Genomic DNA, 14,282 nt, shown 5'->3' with positions numbered 1-14,282 from the left:
CAGATTTCTAGGGTCGCCAGTGCTCAGACTTGGGTCACTACCCCTGTGCTAGGCACTCCTGCCACCTGGGAAAGATTCCAAAGGTGGAACAGCTCCAGGGGGTGCCAGGGATCAGAGCAAAAACTTGAGAGGCTGGGGAAGCAGGAGTTTGGGCACAGTCCCTAAATCATCTCAGTGGTTGAGCTGCTGTGAGAAGACACATCCCCAGTGTGCGTGCGTGTGTGTGTATGTGTGTTGGGGGAGGGGGTCCCTAGAGGAGGCAGCTAGCGGGAGGGCCTGAGGCTGGAAATGGGGAATGGCGTGCGGCCTCTGAGCAAGCACAGGCACTTAGCCCTTGAGGTTTCTGGGAAAGCTAGAGCCACAAGGGCCACGAGATAAGGCAAGTGTAGCAGCAGAACCCAGGTGCCAGGTCTTTCTTCAGAACCTACACTTCTCCACGAGGCCGGGCCTTCCACTCTGAGGTAGGAGGGATCCTGGCCAGAAGGTCAGCCAGCAGCTCTGGGACGAAGGTTGCTGCGGCGGGGGCTCTTCTGCCATGGAAGTGACTTCATTTCCTTCCACACAAATAGCCTGCTGACTGGGTTCCTGCTCTGAGTAAAAGGGTCGTTGACTCTCCCCAGAAGGTTGTTCAGTTCACATCCCAAAAGTCCCTCTATTCAGGCCCTGGGGAGGTGTAGCAGCTCCTGAGGGCGCTCTCCTGAGGCTGGCTGACAGAAGTGGGGGAGGTTCCTGATAGTTCCCAGGTGCTGGTTCAAGTCCCCAGAGAATGGTCATGCAGGTTGGGGAGTCAAGTAGGAGGAGAGAGAAGGTTGGGGGCAGAGGGCCCCCTCCTGAATCCAGAGCTCACAAGGTTACCCCCCCCATTTCCAGAAACTATCTCTTCCCCCACACCAGCCCCCATAGCCCAGTACCGGGAAACCGGGAGCCCAGAGCACTTGTGGCCACAGAGACCCTCGAACGCAGCCCTCGGGGTGGGCGGGGCCGGCTGCAGGCAGATGGGGACGAGGTGTGCTCCAGGGAGGCCTCGAGGTGTGCTCCCGGGAGGCCTCGGGGTGAAGGTGGCCCTCTGAGAGAAGCACCCCAGCTTGGACAGGAAGGTTAGAGGCGGGGGAGAGCAACCTAGGGCGCCCCCTCGGAGCAGTGGGTGTGGGAAGAGGGGCGGGGGCGGAGGCAACCCGCGATGGGAGGCGAGTGGGCTCTCAGCAGAGGCCAGCTTAGCCCGCGGGAGCTGCCTCTGAGCAGGGGGCGGGAGGGCAGTGCGAAGCAGTGCGAAGCCCGGCAGGGCTGCCGGGCTTCCCGGATCGCGGCTCTCCGCACACGGGTCGCAGGGTCCTGTGACTCTGTATCCCCTCCCTCACCCCGCCCCCCTCGCGAGGCCGCGCCGCTGGGTGGCCTGTGTCGACGGGCAGAACCCCATCGCCCGCCCCTCTCACACCCGCCTCTGCCCGCCTGCCTTGCCCTGCGCAGCTTGCGGCCCGGGGGCCTCGAAGGTCACCATGCACGCAGCCAGCGGCCTCTGCTGTGCCTGCTGCTCCTGCTGGGTCTGCTGCTGTGATCGGTAACCCTCGTGCAGACCACGCTGGGCACCTCCAGCACCCCAAGTCCGCGGGAGCGCACGCGGGCCCTGATGCGGGACTTCCCGCTTGTGGAAGGGTGGCTGCAGTGTGTGCGGGCTGCTGGGGGCCGGTGGGGGCCTAGCCTGGCCCTGGGCAGGGGAGGAGGTCCGGAGCATGTAGCGCTAGTGGGGAGGCTCCCTCACACCACCCCTGGATGTCCTCTCCATCGTCTATGGATGCCCTTCCCCTTCTCTGTCATCCCCTCCCTGGTGGGAAACCCTCAGCCCAGGCCTCAGCTGCTCCTAGTATAGTCTGTGTGACAGTGTGAGGTGGGGGACCCCCAGGCTGGCCCAGGCCAGGCAATGTGTCCTGCCCGATCCCAAGACCTAAGGAGCCCACCCATTTGCCTTGACCTCCCTCCAGCCACAACAACATGCCTCTTGTCCTGAGGCAGTTTTACCACAATGGGCTATAGCATGGTAATCTGCGCAATTTCAGCCATGGCTAGACCAGCTTGGACAGGCTGAAAGATGGTCTCGTGGGTGGCCAGGTACCAAAGGGACACACAAGGTGCCACCATGGCTGCTGGGGAATGTGGGGCAGTTTGGGGGCCACAGAGACCACAGGTTAGTCACATTGGAACGAAGTTACCATAGTGACCTAGAAAGTGCCATGCCATGGATGCTGGGGGCTACAGGGGTCACCGTGAGCCCACCTGATGGGCTTCCAAGTACCACAGAAAAAGCAACGCATTACATGTGACTTCTGGGCACAGTAAGTGCTGTGCCAGCTGAGGAGGCTATGAGAAGCCCAAGGAGTTCCAAAGCCCAAACTAAGCCCTGGCCTTCCCTCAGTTCTGGTCAGCCTACGTCCCATGCCAGACCCACGAACGGGATGCTGTGTGCCTCACCCTGGAACAAATTGACCTCATCCGCCTCATGTGTGCCTCCTATTCTGAGCTGGAGCTTGTGACCTCAGTTAAAGGTAGACGGGGGACTTCCCTGGTAGTCTAGAGGTTAAGACTCCATGCTTCCACTGCAGGGGGGTCGGGTTTGATTCCCGGTGGGGGAACTAAGAGCCCTCATGCTGCGTGGCACGGCCAAAAAAAAAGGTAAACAGACTGGTGGTAGTGGGTGTTAGGGACTTCAGTAAGCTACCCCTGCCTCTGAAAATGATCATCTGACCTATGTGCCCCCAGCTCTCAACAATACCCGGAAGTTGGCTTGCCTTACTGGTGTGGAGGGCGGCCACTCACTGGACAGTAGCCTCTCCATCTTGCGTACCTTCTATGCGCTGGGTGTGCGCTTCGTGACATTCTCCCACACCTGCTACATGCCCTGGTGAGCACCTGAATATATTCAGGAAGAAACGCATTCGCCCTTTTTGGCCAACCAAACAAGCGGGCAATGCAAATCAACACTGCAAAGAAGTCTCACTAGGCATTGGTCAAAAGGGCCATGCTGAAAAAGTGTAAAAACCAGAAATGCAGGGCAAGTCAAGGAGAAAAGGGAGCTTTTTTACGCTGATGGGCGTGATATAAATTGCCAACGGCCACTCTCGAAAATTGTATGGTGTTTCCTAAAACATCTAAAAAACAGAGCTACAGAGCACAGGGCACTTCCACTCATGGGCTTATATCTTGAGAAAACCAAAAATCGACAGGACACAGGCACCCCAAATTTTAGGGTTGCTGTGTTCACAAAATCCTCGACTCGGGTACACCTTAAGTATCTCATGAAAGAGAAAAATGGATAAACAAGTTGTAGTACTTATGTACAATGGAATATCACTCAGCCATGAAATCAATGTCCTAAGGCTAGTAGCAGCATAATGAGTGGATTTAGGTACGATGATTCTAAGAGAAATACGTCACACAGATAAAGAAACTTATCATAAGATATCAGTTATAAACGGAATGTAAAAATCGCTACATGAACTAAATTACAAAACAGAACAGAGTCACACATTTAGAAAACACACTTATGGCTGCTTAAGGGGAAAGGTGAGGTGGGGTGATGCATAAAACAACAGTTTGAAATTAGCACAGATACCGTTCAATCAACCAAATATGTAATAGAGAAGACATACTCATTGCTCAGTGAACTGGACTCAACACACCTTATTCACCACAGAAGAATATATCCGCGTAGTAAGAATCTTAAAAAGTATTTATTGATATTTCTCGGTAAGTGAATATAGTGGGTGTAAAGGGGCACAAACACAGCATTGAAAATCAGCTAAATCCCATTATAAATACAAATTACAAAAAAAAGCAAAGATAGTGAAAGAGAGAGAAATTCTTACAAAATTCGTTCAGTGGCTGTGATGCAACCTGGATTGACCACATCTAGACCCACAGCTGGAAGAGACATAAGGCTGGACACTCTTGGGGGCGACCGGATTGGTGAGGTTGCGTGAGCAAATGCAGACCCTTTAAAGTAATACTGCGTGCTACCCGTTCCATGGGTCAGAAATCTCCAGGTTCAAGGGAATCTTCCTACAGCTAAAACATGCATGGGAAACCCAGAGGATGGTACACCATATGATCGGGAAACGTTTCTAAAACGCACCTCATTTTTCATCTCGTGGTGCTCGGGTTCGCCATTCCAGCTGCTTTACCAACAATCTCCCCACTTGGAGAATCAGCACCTTTAACCTCCTGTTTCGTACAGTTTGCAGTTTGTCCAGAGGTTGAACGGGTAGAGGGGGAACCAATGAGAGATCAGCTCTAGGTGTTTGGACAGACACATGTCACTCTAATTTCCAATCAGGAAGAAGAATTAACCAAAGGCTCTGCCTGCCCCCCGGAACCAGAATAGGGCCTGAAGCAATCCTGCGGTTTGGAGGCCAGCTCCCAAAAAGGCGAGTTGAAAAATGAATCTCAGAGGCACTAAAATTCACAAACCTGCAGGATAATAAATGATAACTTTCGTACCTTATTGAGGTAAGGCAACGAAGAGGATTTGAAAACAAGGCAGAATTGCAGGAAACCATTTTCAAGAGGTAGATCGGAGTCGCCTTTAAAGCACATGAAAAGCGGCAGAACTTTGACAATGATGCAGTTGGCCAAAATGGGCGTACGTTTTTTTTTTCCTGAATATATTCAGGAAAAAACGCGTAGGCCCTTTTTGGCCAACCAAGCAAGTGGGCAATGCAAATCAGCACTACAAAGAAGTCTCACTTCGCATCGTTCAAAAGGGGTTTTACCATGTTTGAAATTCCAATATTTTAGCCTGAAACGTTTTTGGATTTTAGAAAAAAAATATTTTAAATGAGACAAAACATCTTTTTTATGACCCAAAAAGACAGCAATCGTTTTATATTTTTATCTATTTCACTTGCACACAAAAGTCTCATGGGGTTATGTAAAGCAGTCCTGTTGCATGCTGTGCATGGTGCAAATATGGATTAAAGCTTTGGAATCTTAAGCTTCACTCACCTGAAACTTTTAAATTAGGATGCAAGCAATCCTTTCCAACATGTGAACAGAGAAGGACACTGTCTTTATTTTATTTGTCAGGTAATTAATCTGTCTTTTGCCCCAAGGAGAGAAACACCTGGCACTTCTATCACTGTGTTGTACAAAAATCTTTGAACACAGAGTGCAAGCAGAGGCTGATACAAGATGTGAAAGAAAAAAAAAAAAAAGAGAGAGACCCCTGTGGCATTTTCTCCTAACTTATTGCAATCTCCCATTTAAAATGTGGGAATAGGGCTTCCCTGGTGGCGCAGTGGTTGAGAGTCCGCCTGCCGATGCAGGGGACACGGGTTCGTGCCCCGATCCCAGAAGATCCCACATGCCGCGGAGCGGCTGGGCCCGCGAGCCATGGCCGCGGAGCCTGTGTGTCCGGAGCCTGTGCTCCGCAACGGGAGAGGCCACAGCAGTGAGAGGCCCGCGTACTGCAAAAAAAAAAAAAAAAAAAAAAAAAAAATGTGGGAATAATCAATCTCCTGAGGAAAAAGGCCCAAGGAAGCTTTTTGCTTTTGTGGAATAATGCAATGCCTAAAGATTTCATGAGGCAAGAAGAATTAATGAGAATGACCATGAGAAATCAAGAAAAGTCAGATCCATTGATGAAGTGATGTTTACCTCTGTGAATCAATGAGAAGTAGGAGCAAATGAAAAGAAAGCTGAATACAACATTTTCTGAATAAATGTAACCTTTCAGCTGTCACAGACAAATTAATGCTCACTATGATACAACATATTTAGTTCAGAAAGTTAACTTAAATTTAAAGCTTAACAATTAGATTTATTGAAGAAACGAAAACATATTTGTGGTTTAGAATATATAATGTGTTCTGCAACAGATAAGAAGATTACATAAATAAATAGAAATAAGACTAAATAGAGGAAAATAACAAATTAGATGTTATTAACATTAAAAACTGACACTCATCTAAAGAAAGAGGAGAGACAGAAAGACAGAAGAACTTATATCAAGTATATATTTAAAACTCCTAAATAAGAAGTCTTCAGATGTTAAAAAAAAAAAAAAGTCTTCAATAAGAAGATAATGTAATAGCAAAGATGGGGAAAATATACCAAAAGATATTTCAAGAAAGAGAGTACAGAACGTTAAGTAAACATATCAAAAGATGCTTGGCTTCTTAGTAGTCAATTAAATGCAAAAAAGTCATACCTGGAATTATCACTCACCAACCAGAAAGTTCAAATGAAAATGACAGGTATTATCAAGTTTGACAAGAATGTGTGTAATCCTTGAATCTCATTCACTGCTGCTGAGGATGAAAAATCATACAAATGTTTTGAAAATATTTAGAAATATCTAAAAAGATAAACAGATGAAAGCTATGAGTCAAAAATTTTACTACTACATGTATATTGAACAATAATTTATAAACATACCACCAAAGTTCAAGTTCTAGTATGTATATACCAGTGCAATTCTCAATAGACCCAAACTGAAAATCACTCATATTGTAATACATTTTGGTAAAAATTAATTAATAGTTAAATATTTACACTATGGAATCCTATGCAACAGTGTCAGTGCATGACAACAACAGGCAACCAAATAGGCGTATTCATAAACAACATAAAATAAAAAAGCCCAATCCAAAAGTGATTTTACTGTGCCATTACATTTATATAAAATACAAAATACAGGTAAAGTGATCTTTTTGTTAGATACCAGAACATTATTCAACCTTAAGGGGAGTCACTAGAATTGGACAAGGGGGGCTCTGAGTATCTGGCAATTTTCTGTGTCTGTATCTAGAAGCTATGTATAGAGTGTATGCAGATTCTGAATTTTCTGAAATTTGTCATTTCCTTACAAACCATGCATATTTTTAGTTGTTTTTTATATATAACAAAAAGTAAAAATGATAGACTAGTGAAGGTAATTATATTAGCACTTTAATATCCATGCTTTTCAAGGTGGAAGTGAAATATATTAAATACTTGACATTGTGATTACTTCTTAAAAATAAGGTGAAAATTTCAGATTAATAAATAAGACATACTTCTTCATATATAATCCTCAAAGAGGAGGGGTAGAAAGGAGTATTATTATTTTTTCTTTAATATAGAACAGTTAAGATAGAAAATAATGAAAACAGACTAGGTTTAAAAAAGAGCACACTGGACTTCCCTGGTAGCTCAGTGGGTAAGAATTTGCCTGCCAATGCAGGGGACAGGGGTTCAATCCATGGTCTGGGAAGATCCCACAGGCTGTAGAGCAACTAAGCCCGTGTGCCACAACTACTTGGCCTGCGTTTTAGAGCCTGCAAGCAACAACTACTGAGCCTGCGTGACACAACTACTGAAGTCCATGCACCTAGAGCCCATACTCCACAAGAAGAGAAACCACAGCAAGGAGAAACCCATGCACCACAATGATGAGTAGCCCCTGCTCGACACAACTAGAGAAACCCTGTGCAGCATCGAAGACCCAACACAACCATAAATAAATAAAATTAAGTATTGTGACTTGTGAGATGACTCACTCATGTGGCTGTAAGTAAGAGGCCTCAGCTCCTTGCCACATGAATCTCTCCTTAGGGCTGCTTGAGTGTCCTCATGACATGGCAGCTGGCTTACCCCAGGATGAGTGATCTAGCAGAAACCAAAGCAGAAGCTCCAATATCTTTTATACCTTTGGAAGCTGCACTTTGTCATTTCTGCAATGTCTTATTAGTTAAAACATCAGCCCTTTTCAACTGTGAGGAGGCACACAGGTGCATGACGACTGGGAGATAATTAGGGTATGATTAGGGCCTTCTTGGAGGCTGGCTACCAAGGTGGCTGACTCACCGAACACTGAATTTTGTTTTCTTCACTGATGGAGAGAAAATGGTGAGTGAATCTCATTGGTGTTCTTTGAGATGTACCAAAGCTAGCTCTTGCTCTCACCCCCAGCTGTGTGGCTGAGAAGGTCTTGGTGCTCCAGCCGGGTGTCAGGCCTGTGCCTCTGAGTTGGGAGAGCAGAGTTCAGAATATTGGTCTACCAGAGACCTTGGGCACCTTGTAATATCAAAACGGCAAAAGCCTCCCAGAGATATCCGTCTCAATGCTAAGACCCAGCTCCACTCAAAGACCAGTAAGATCCCGTGCTGGACATCCAATGCCAAACAACTAGCAAGACAGGAATGCAGGCCCACCAATTATCAGAGAGGCTGCCTAAAATCATAACAGGTCACAGACACCCCAAAACACAACACCGGATGCGGACCTGCCCAACAGAAAGACAAGATCCAGACAAACCCACCAGAACACAGGCACCAGTCCTCTCCACCAGAAAGCATACACAACCCACTGAACCAACCTTAGCCACTGGGGGCAGACACCAAAAACAACGGGAACTACGAATCTTCAGCCTGCGTAAAGGAGACCCCAAACACCATCCACAAAGCCAAATGAGAAGACAGAGAAACACAGAGCAGATGAAGGAACAAGGTAAAAACCCACCAGACCAAACAAATGTAGAGGAAATAGGCAGTCTACCTGAAAAAGAATTCAGAGTAATGATACTAAATATGATCCCAAATCTTGGAACTGGAATGGAGAATATACAAGACATGTTTAACAAGGATCTAGAAGAACTAAAGAGCAAACAAACAATGATGAACAACACAGTAAATGGAATTGAAAATTTTCTAGAAGGAAACAATAGCAGAATAACTGAGGCAGAAGAATGGATAAATGACCTGGAAGATAAAATAGTGGAAATAACTACCACAGAGCAGAATAAAGAAAAAAGAATGAAAAGAATTGAGGACAATCTGAGACACTTCTGGGACAATGTTAAACACACCAACATTCGAATATAGAGGTCACAGAAGTAGAAGAGAAAAAGAAAGAGACAGAGAAAATATTTGAAGAGATTATAGTTGAAAACTTCGCTAATATGTGAAAGGAAATCGTTAATCAAGTCCAGGAAGTGCAGAGAGTCCCATACAAGATACACCCAAGGAGAAACATGCCAAAACACATATTAATCAAACTATCAAAAATTAAATGCAAAGAAATAATATTAAAAGCAGCAAGGGAAAAACAACAAAAAACATACAAGGGAATCCCCATAAGGTTAACAGCTGATCTTTCAGCAGAAACTCTGCAAGCCAGAAGGGACAGGCAGGACATATTTAAAGTGAAGAAAGGGGAAAAGCTACAACCAGGATTACTCTACCCAGCAAGGATCTCATTCAGATTCGACAGAGAAATTAAAACCTTTACAGACAAGCAAAATCTAAGAGAATGCAGCACCACCAAACCAGCTTTACAACAAATGCTAAAGGAACTTCTCTAGGCAGGAAACACAAGAGAAGGAAAAGACATACAATATCCAACCCAAAACAATTAAGAAAATGGTAATAAGAACATACATATCAATAATTACCTTAAATGTAAATGGATTAAATGCTCCAACCACAAGACATAGACTGGTTGAATGGATCTGAAAACACGACCGGTATATATGCGGTCTACAAGAGACCCACTTCAGACCTAGGGACACATACAGACTGAAAGTGAGGGGATGGAATAAAATATTCCATGCAAATGGAAATCAGAAGAAAGCTAGAGTAGCAATTTTCATATCAGAAAAAAGAGACTTTAAAATAAAGACTATTACAGGAGACAAAGAAGGATACTACATAATCATCAAGGGATCAACCTAAGAAGAAGATATAACAATTGTACATATTTATGCACCCAAAATAGGAGCACCTCCATACATAAGGAAAAGGCTAACAGCCATAAAAGGGGAAATCGAAGGTAACACAATCATAGTAGGGGACTTTAACACCCCTCTTTCACCAATGAACAGATCATCCAAAATGAAAATAAATAAGGAAACACAAGCTTTAAATGATACATTAAACAAGATGGACTTAATTGATATTTATCGGACATTCCATCCAAAAACAACAGAATACACTCTTTCTCAAGCGTTTGAGGAACATTCTTCAGGATAGATCATATCTTGGGTCACAAATCAAACATTAGTAAATTTAAGAAAATTGAAATTGTATCATGTATCTTTTCCGACAACGCTATCAGAATAGATATCAATTACAGGAAAAAAATCTGTAAAAGAATACAACCACATGGATGCTAAACAATACACTACTTTATAACCAAGAGATCACTGAAGAAATCAAAGAGGAAATTAAAAAATACCTAGAAACAAATGGCAATGAAAACATGAGGACCCCAAACCTATGGGATGCAGCAAAAGCAGTTCTAAGAGGGAAGTTTATAGCAATACAATCCTGCCTCACGAAACAAGAAACATCTCAAATAAACAAGCTAAACTTACACCTAAAGCAATTAGAGAAAGAAAGAAAAAAAAAACCCAAAGTCAGCAGAGGAAAGAAATCATAACGGTCAGATCAGAAATAAATGAAAAAGAAATGAAGGAAACAGCAAAGATCAAAAAAACTAAAAGCTGATTCTTTGAGAAGATAAACAAAAGTGATAAAACCATTAGCCAGACTCATCAAGAAAAAAAGGGAGAAGACTCAAATCAATAAAATTACAAATGAAAAAGGAGAAGTAACAACTGACACTGCAGAAATACAAAGGATTATGAGAGGTTACTGCAAGCAACTATATGCCAGTAAAATGGACAACCTGGAAGAAATGGACAAATTCTTAGAAAAGCACAAACTTCCAAGACTGAACCAGGAAGAAATAGAAACTATAAACAAACCAATCCGAAGCACTGAAATTGAGACTGTCATTAAAATCTTCCAACAAACAAAAGCCCAGGACCAGATGGCTTCAAAGGCAAATTCTATCAAATATTTAGAGAAGAGTTAACACCTAACCTTCTCAAACTCTTCCAAAATATAGCAGAGGGAGGAACACTCCCAAACTTATTCTATGAGACCACCATCTCCCTGATACCAAAACCAGACAAAGATGTCACAAATAATGAAAACTACAGGCCAATATTACTGATGAACATACATGCAAAAATTCTCAGCAAAATACTAGCAAAAAGAATCCAACAGCACATTAAAAGGATCATACACCATAATCAAGCTGGGTTTATCCCAGTGATGCAAGGATTCTTCAATACATGCAAATCAATGTGATACACCATATTAAAAAACCTGAAGGATAAAAACCATCTGATCATCTCAATACATGCAGAAAATGCTTTTGACAATATTAAACAGCCATTTATGATAAACCTCTAGAAAATAGGCATAGAAGGAACTTTCCTCAACATAGTAAAGGCCATATATGACAAACCCACAGTCACCATTGTTCTCAATGGTGAAAAAGTGAAACCATTTCCACTAAGATCAGGAACAAGACAACGTTGCCCACTCTCACCACTATTATTCAACACACTTTTGGAATTTTTACCTACAACAATCAGATAAGAAAAAGAAATAAAAGGAATCCAACTCGGAAAAGAAGAAGTTAAGCTGTCACTGTTTGCCACTAGATGACATGATACTATATATAGAGAATCCTAAAGGTGCTACCAGAAACCTACTAGAGTTAATCAATGAAGTTTGTAAGGCTGCAGGATACAAAATTAATGTACAGATATCCCTTTCATTCCCATACACTAAAGATGAAAAGTCTGAAAGAGAAATTAAGGAAACACTCCCATTTACCCATGCAACAAAAGGAATAAAATACCTAGGAATAAACCTACCTAAGGAGACAAAAGACTTTTACTCAGAAAACTATAAGACACTGATGAAAGAAATCAAAGATGACACAAACAGGTGGAGAGATATACCATGTTCTTGGATTGGAAGAATCAACACTGTGAAATGACTATACTACACAAAGCAATCTACAGATTCAATGCAATCCCTATCAAAATACCAATGGCATTTTTCAGAAAACTACCACAAAATATTTCCCAATTTGTATGGAAACACAAAAGACCCCGAACAGCCAAAGCAATCTTGAGAAGAAAAACAGAGCTGGAGTAATCAGAATCCCTGACTTCAGACTATACTACAAAGCTACAGTAAATCAACACAGTATGGTACTGGCACAAAAACAGAAATATATATCAATGGAACAGGAGAGAAAGCCCAGAGATAAACCCAGACACATATGGTCACCTTATTTTTGATAAAGGAGGCAAGAATATAGAATGGAGAAATCACGGCCTCTTCAATAAGTGGTGCTGGGAAAACTGGACAGCTACAGGTAAAAGAATTAAATTAAAAGACTCCCTAACGCCATACACAAAAATAAACTCAAAATGGATAAAAGACTTAATGTAAAGCCAGACACTATAAAATTCTTAGAGGAAAACATAGGCAGAACACCCTATGACATCAATCACAGCAAGATCCTTTTTGACCCACCTCCTAGAGAAATGGAAATAAAAATAAAAATAAAAACATGGGACCTAATGAGACTTAAAAGCTTTTGCACAGCAAAGGAAAACGTAAACAAGATGAAAAGACAACCCCCAGAATGGGAGAAAATATTTGCCAATGAAGCAACTGACAAAGGATTAATCTCCAAACTTTACAAGCACCCGCTGCAGCTCAATATCAAAGAAACAAACAAGCCAATCCATAAATGGGCAGAAGACCTATTAGACATTTCTCCAAAGAAGATATACACATTGCCAGGAAACACATGAAAGAATGCTCAACATCACTGATCATTAGAGAATTGTAAATCAAAATTACAATGAGGTATCATCCCACACAGGTAAGAATGGCCATCATTCAAAAAATCTAGAAACAATAAATGCTGGAGAGGATGTGGAGAAAAGGGAACCCTCTTGCACCGTTGGTGGGAATGTAAATTGATACACAGACACTATGGAGAACAGTATGGAGGTTCCTTAAAAAACTAAAAATAGAGCTACCATATGACACAGCAATCCCACTACTGGGCATATACCTGGAGAAAAACATAATTCAAAAAGAATCATGTTCCACAATGTTCATTGAAACTCTATTTGCAATAACCAGGACATGGAAGCAACCTAAGTGTCCATCAACTGATGAATGGATAAAAAAGATTTTGCACATCTTCAATATAAAATGGAATATTATCAGCCATAAAAATAAATGAAATTGAGTTATTTATAGTGAGGCGGATGGACCTAGAGTCTGTCATGCAGAGTGAAGTAAGTCAGAAAGACAAAAACAAATACTGTATGCTAACACATATATATGGAATCTAAAAAAAGAAAAAAAATGGTTGGGAAGAAACTACGGGCAGGACAGGAATACAGACGCAGACGTAGAGAATGGACTTGAGGACATGGGGAGGGGGAAGGGTAAGCCGGGACGAAGTGAGAGAGTGGCATTAATTTATATATACTACCAAATGTAAAATAGATAGCTAGTAGGAAACAGCTGCATAGCATCGGGAGATCAGCTCAGTGCTTTGTGACCACCAGAGGGGTGGGAAACGGAGGGTGGGAGGGAGATTCAAGAGGGAGGAGAAATCGGGATATATTTATATGTATACCTGATTCACTTTGTTATACAGCAGAAACTAACACACCATTGTAAAGCAATTATAGTCCAATAAAGATGCTAAAAATAAATAAATAAATAAATAATTTATACCTCCCCCAAATTAAGTCTCTTTAAAAATAAATAAATAGGGCTTCCCTGGTGGCGCAGTGGTTGAGAGTCCGCCTGCCGATGCAGGGGACGCGGGTTCGTGCCCCGGCCTGGGAAGGTCCCACATGCCGCGGAGCGGCTAGGCCCGTGAGCCATGGCTGCTGAGCCTGCACGTCTGGAGCCTGTGCTCCGCAACGGGAGAGGCCACAACAGTGAGAAGCACGCGTACCGCAAAAAAAAAAAAAATAAATAAATTAATTAATTAATTAATTAAAAGTGGGTACTCAATAACATGGTAACTCTAAACCTAAGTATTTTCAATACTACAGCAAAGGTAAATGGATTAATGTCTCCTATTAAAGTGTAATTTTTTATATTATGTGCAACTAAAATTTTTTCCCAATATACAGGTAAAATAAAATAATTACTTTAGAAAGGTGAAAACATTCCATGTATTTAAAAACAGTAAAAGGATAAGCATATGATATGCATTTTAGATAAAGTAGTGTTTAATTTCAGAACAATTTGTCATTATTGTAACTAGTACTATTATCCCAATTTCTTAAAAATATTTCAATACTTTTTCTATTTGAAAAAATATTTTAATATTTTTTTCTTTGCTCTTTTGTGGTCTAATACATGGTAAGTATTTAGCTGCTAATATAACTTAAAAATATATGTTGTTTTTTA

Source organism: Mesoplodon bidens (genome assembly GCF_964165515.1).
Source record: "Mesoplodon bidens genome assembly, chromosome: 13".
NCBI classification, from domain to species: domain Eukaryota; kingdom Metazoa; phylum Chordata; class Mammalia; order Artiodactyla; family Ziphiidae; genus Mesoplodon; species Mesoplodon bidens.
This window is presented reverse-complemented; position numbering follows the sequence as displayed.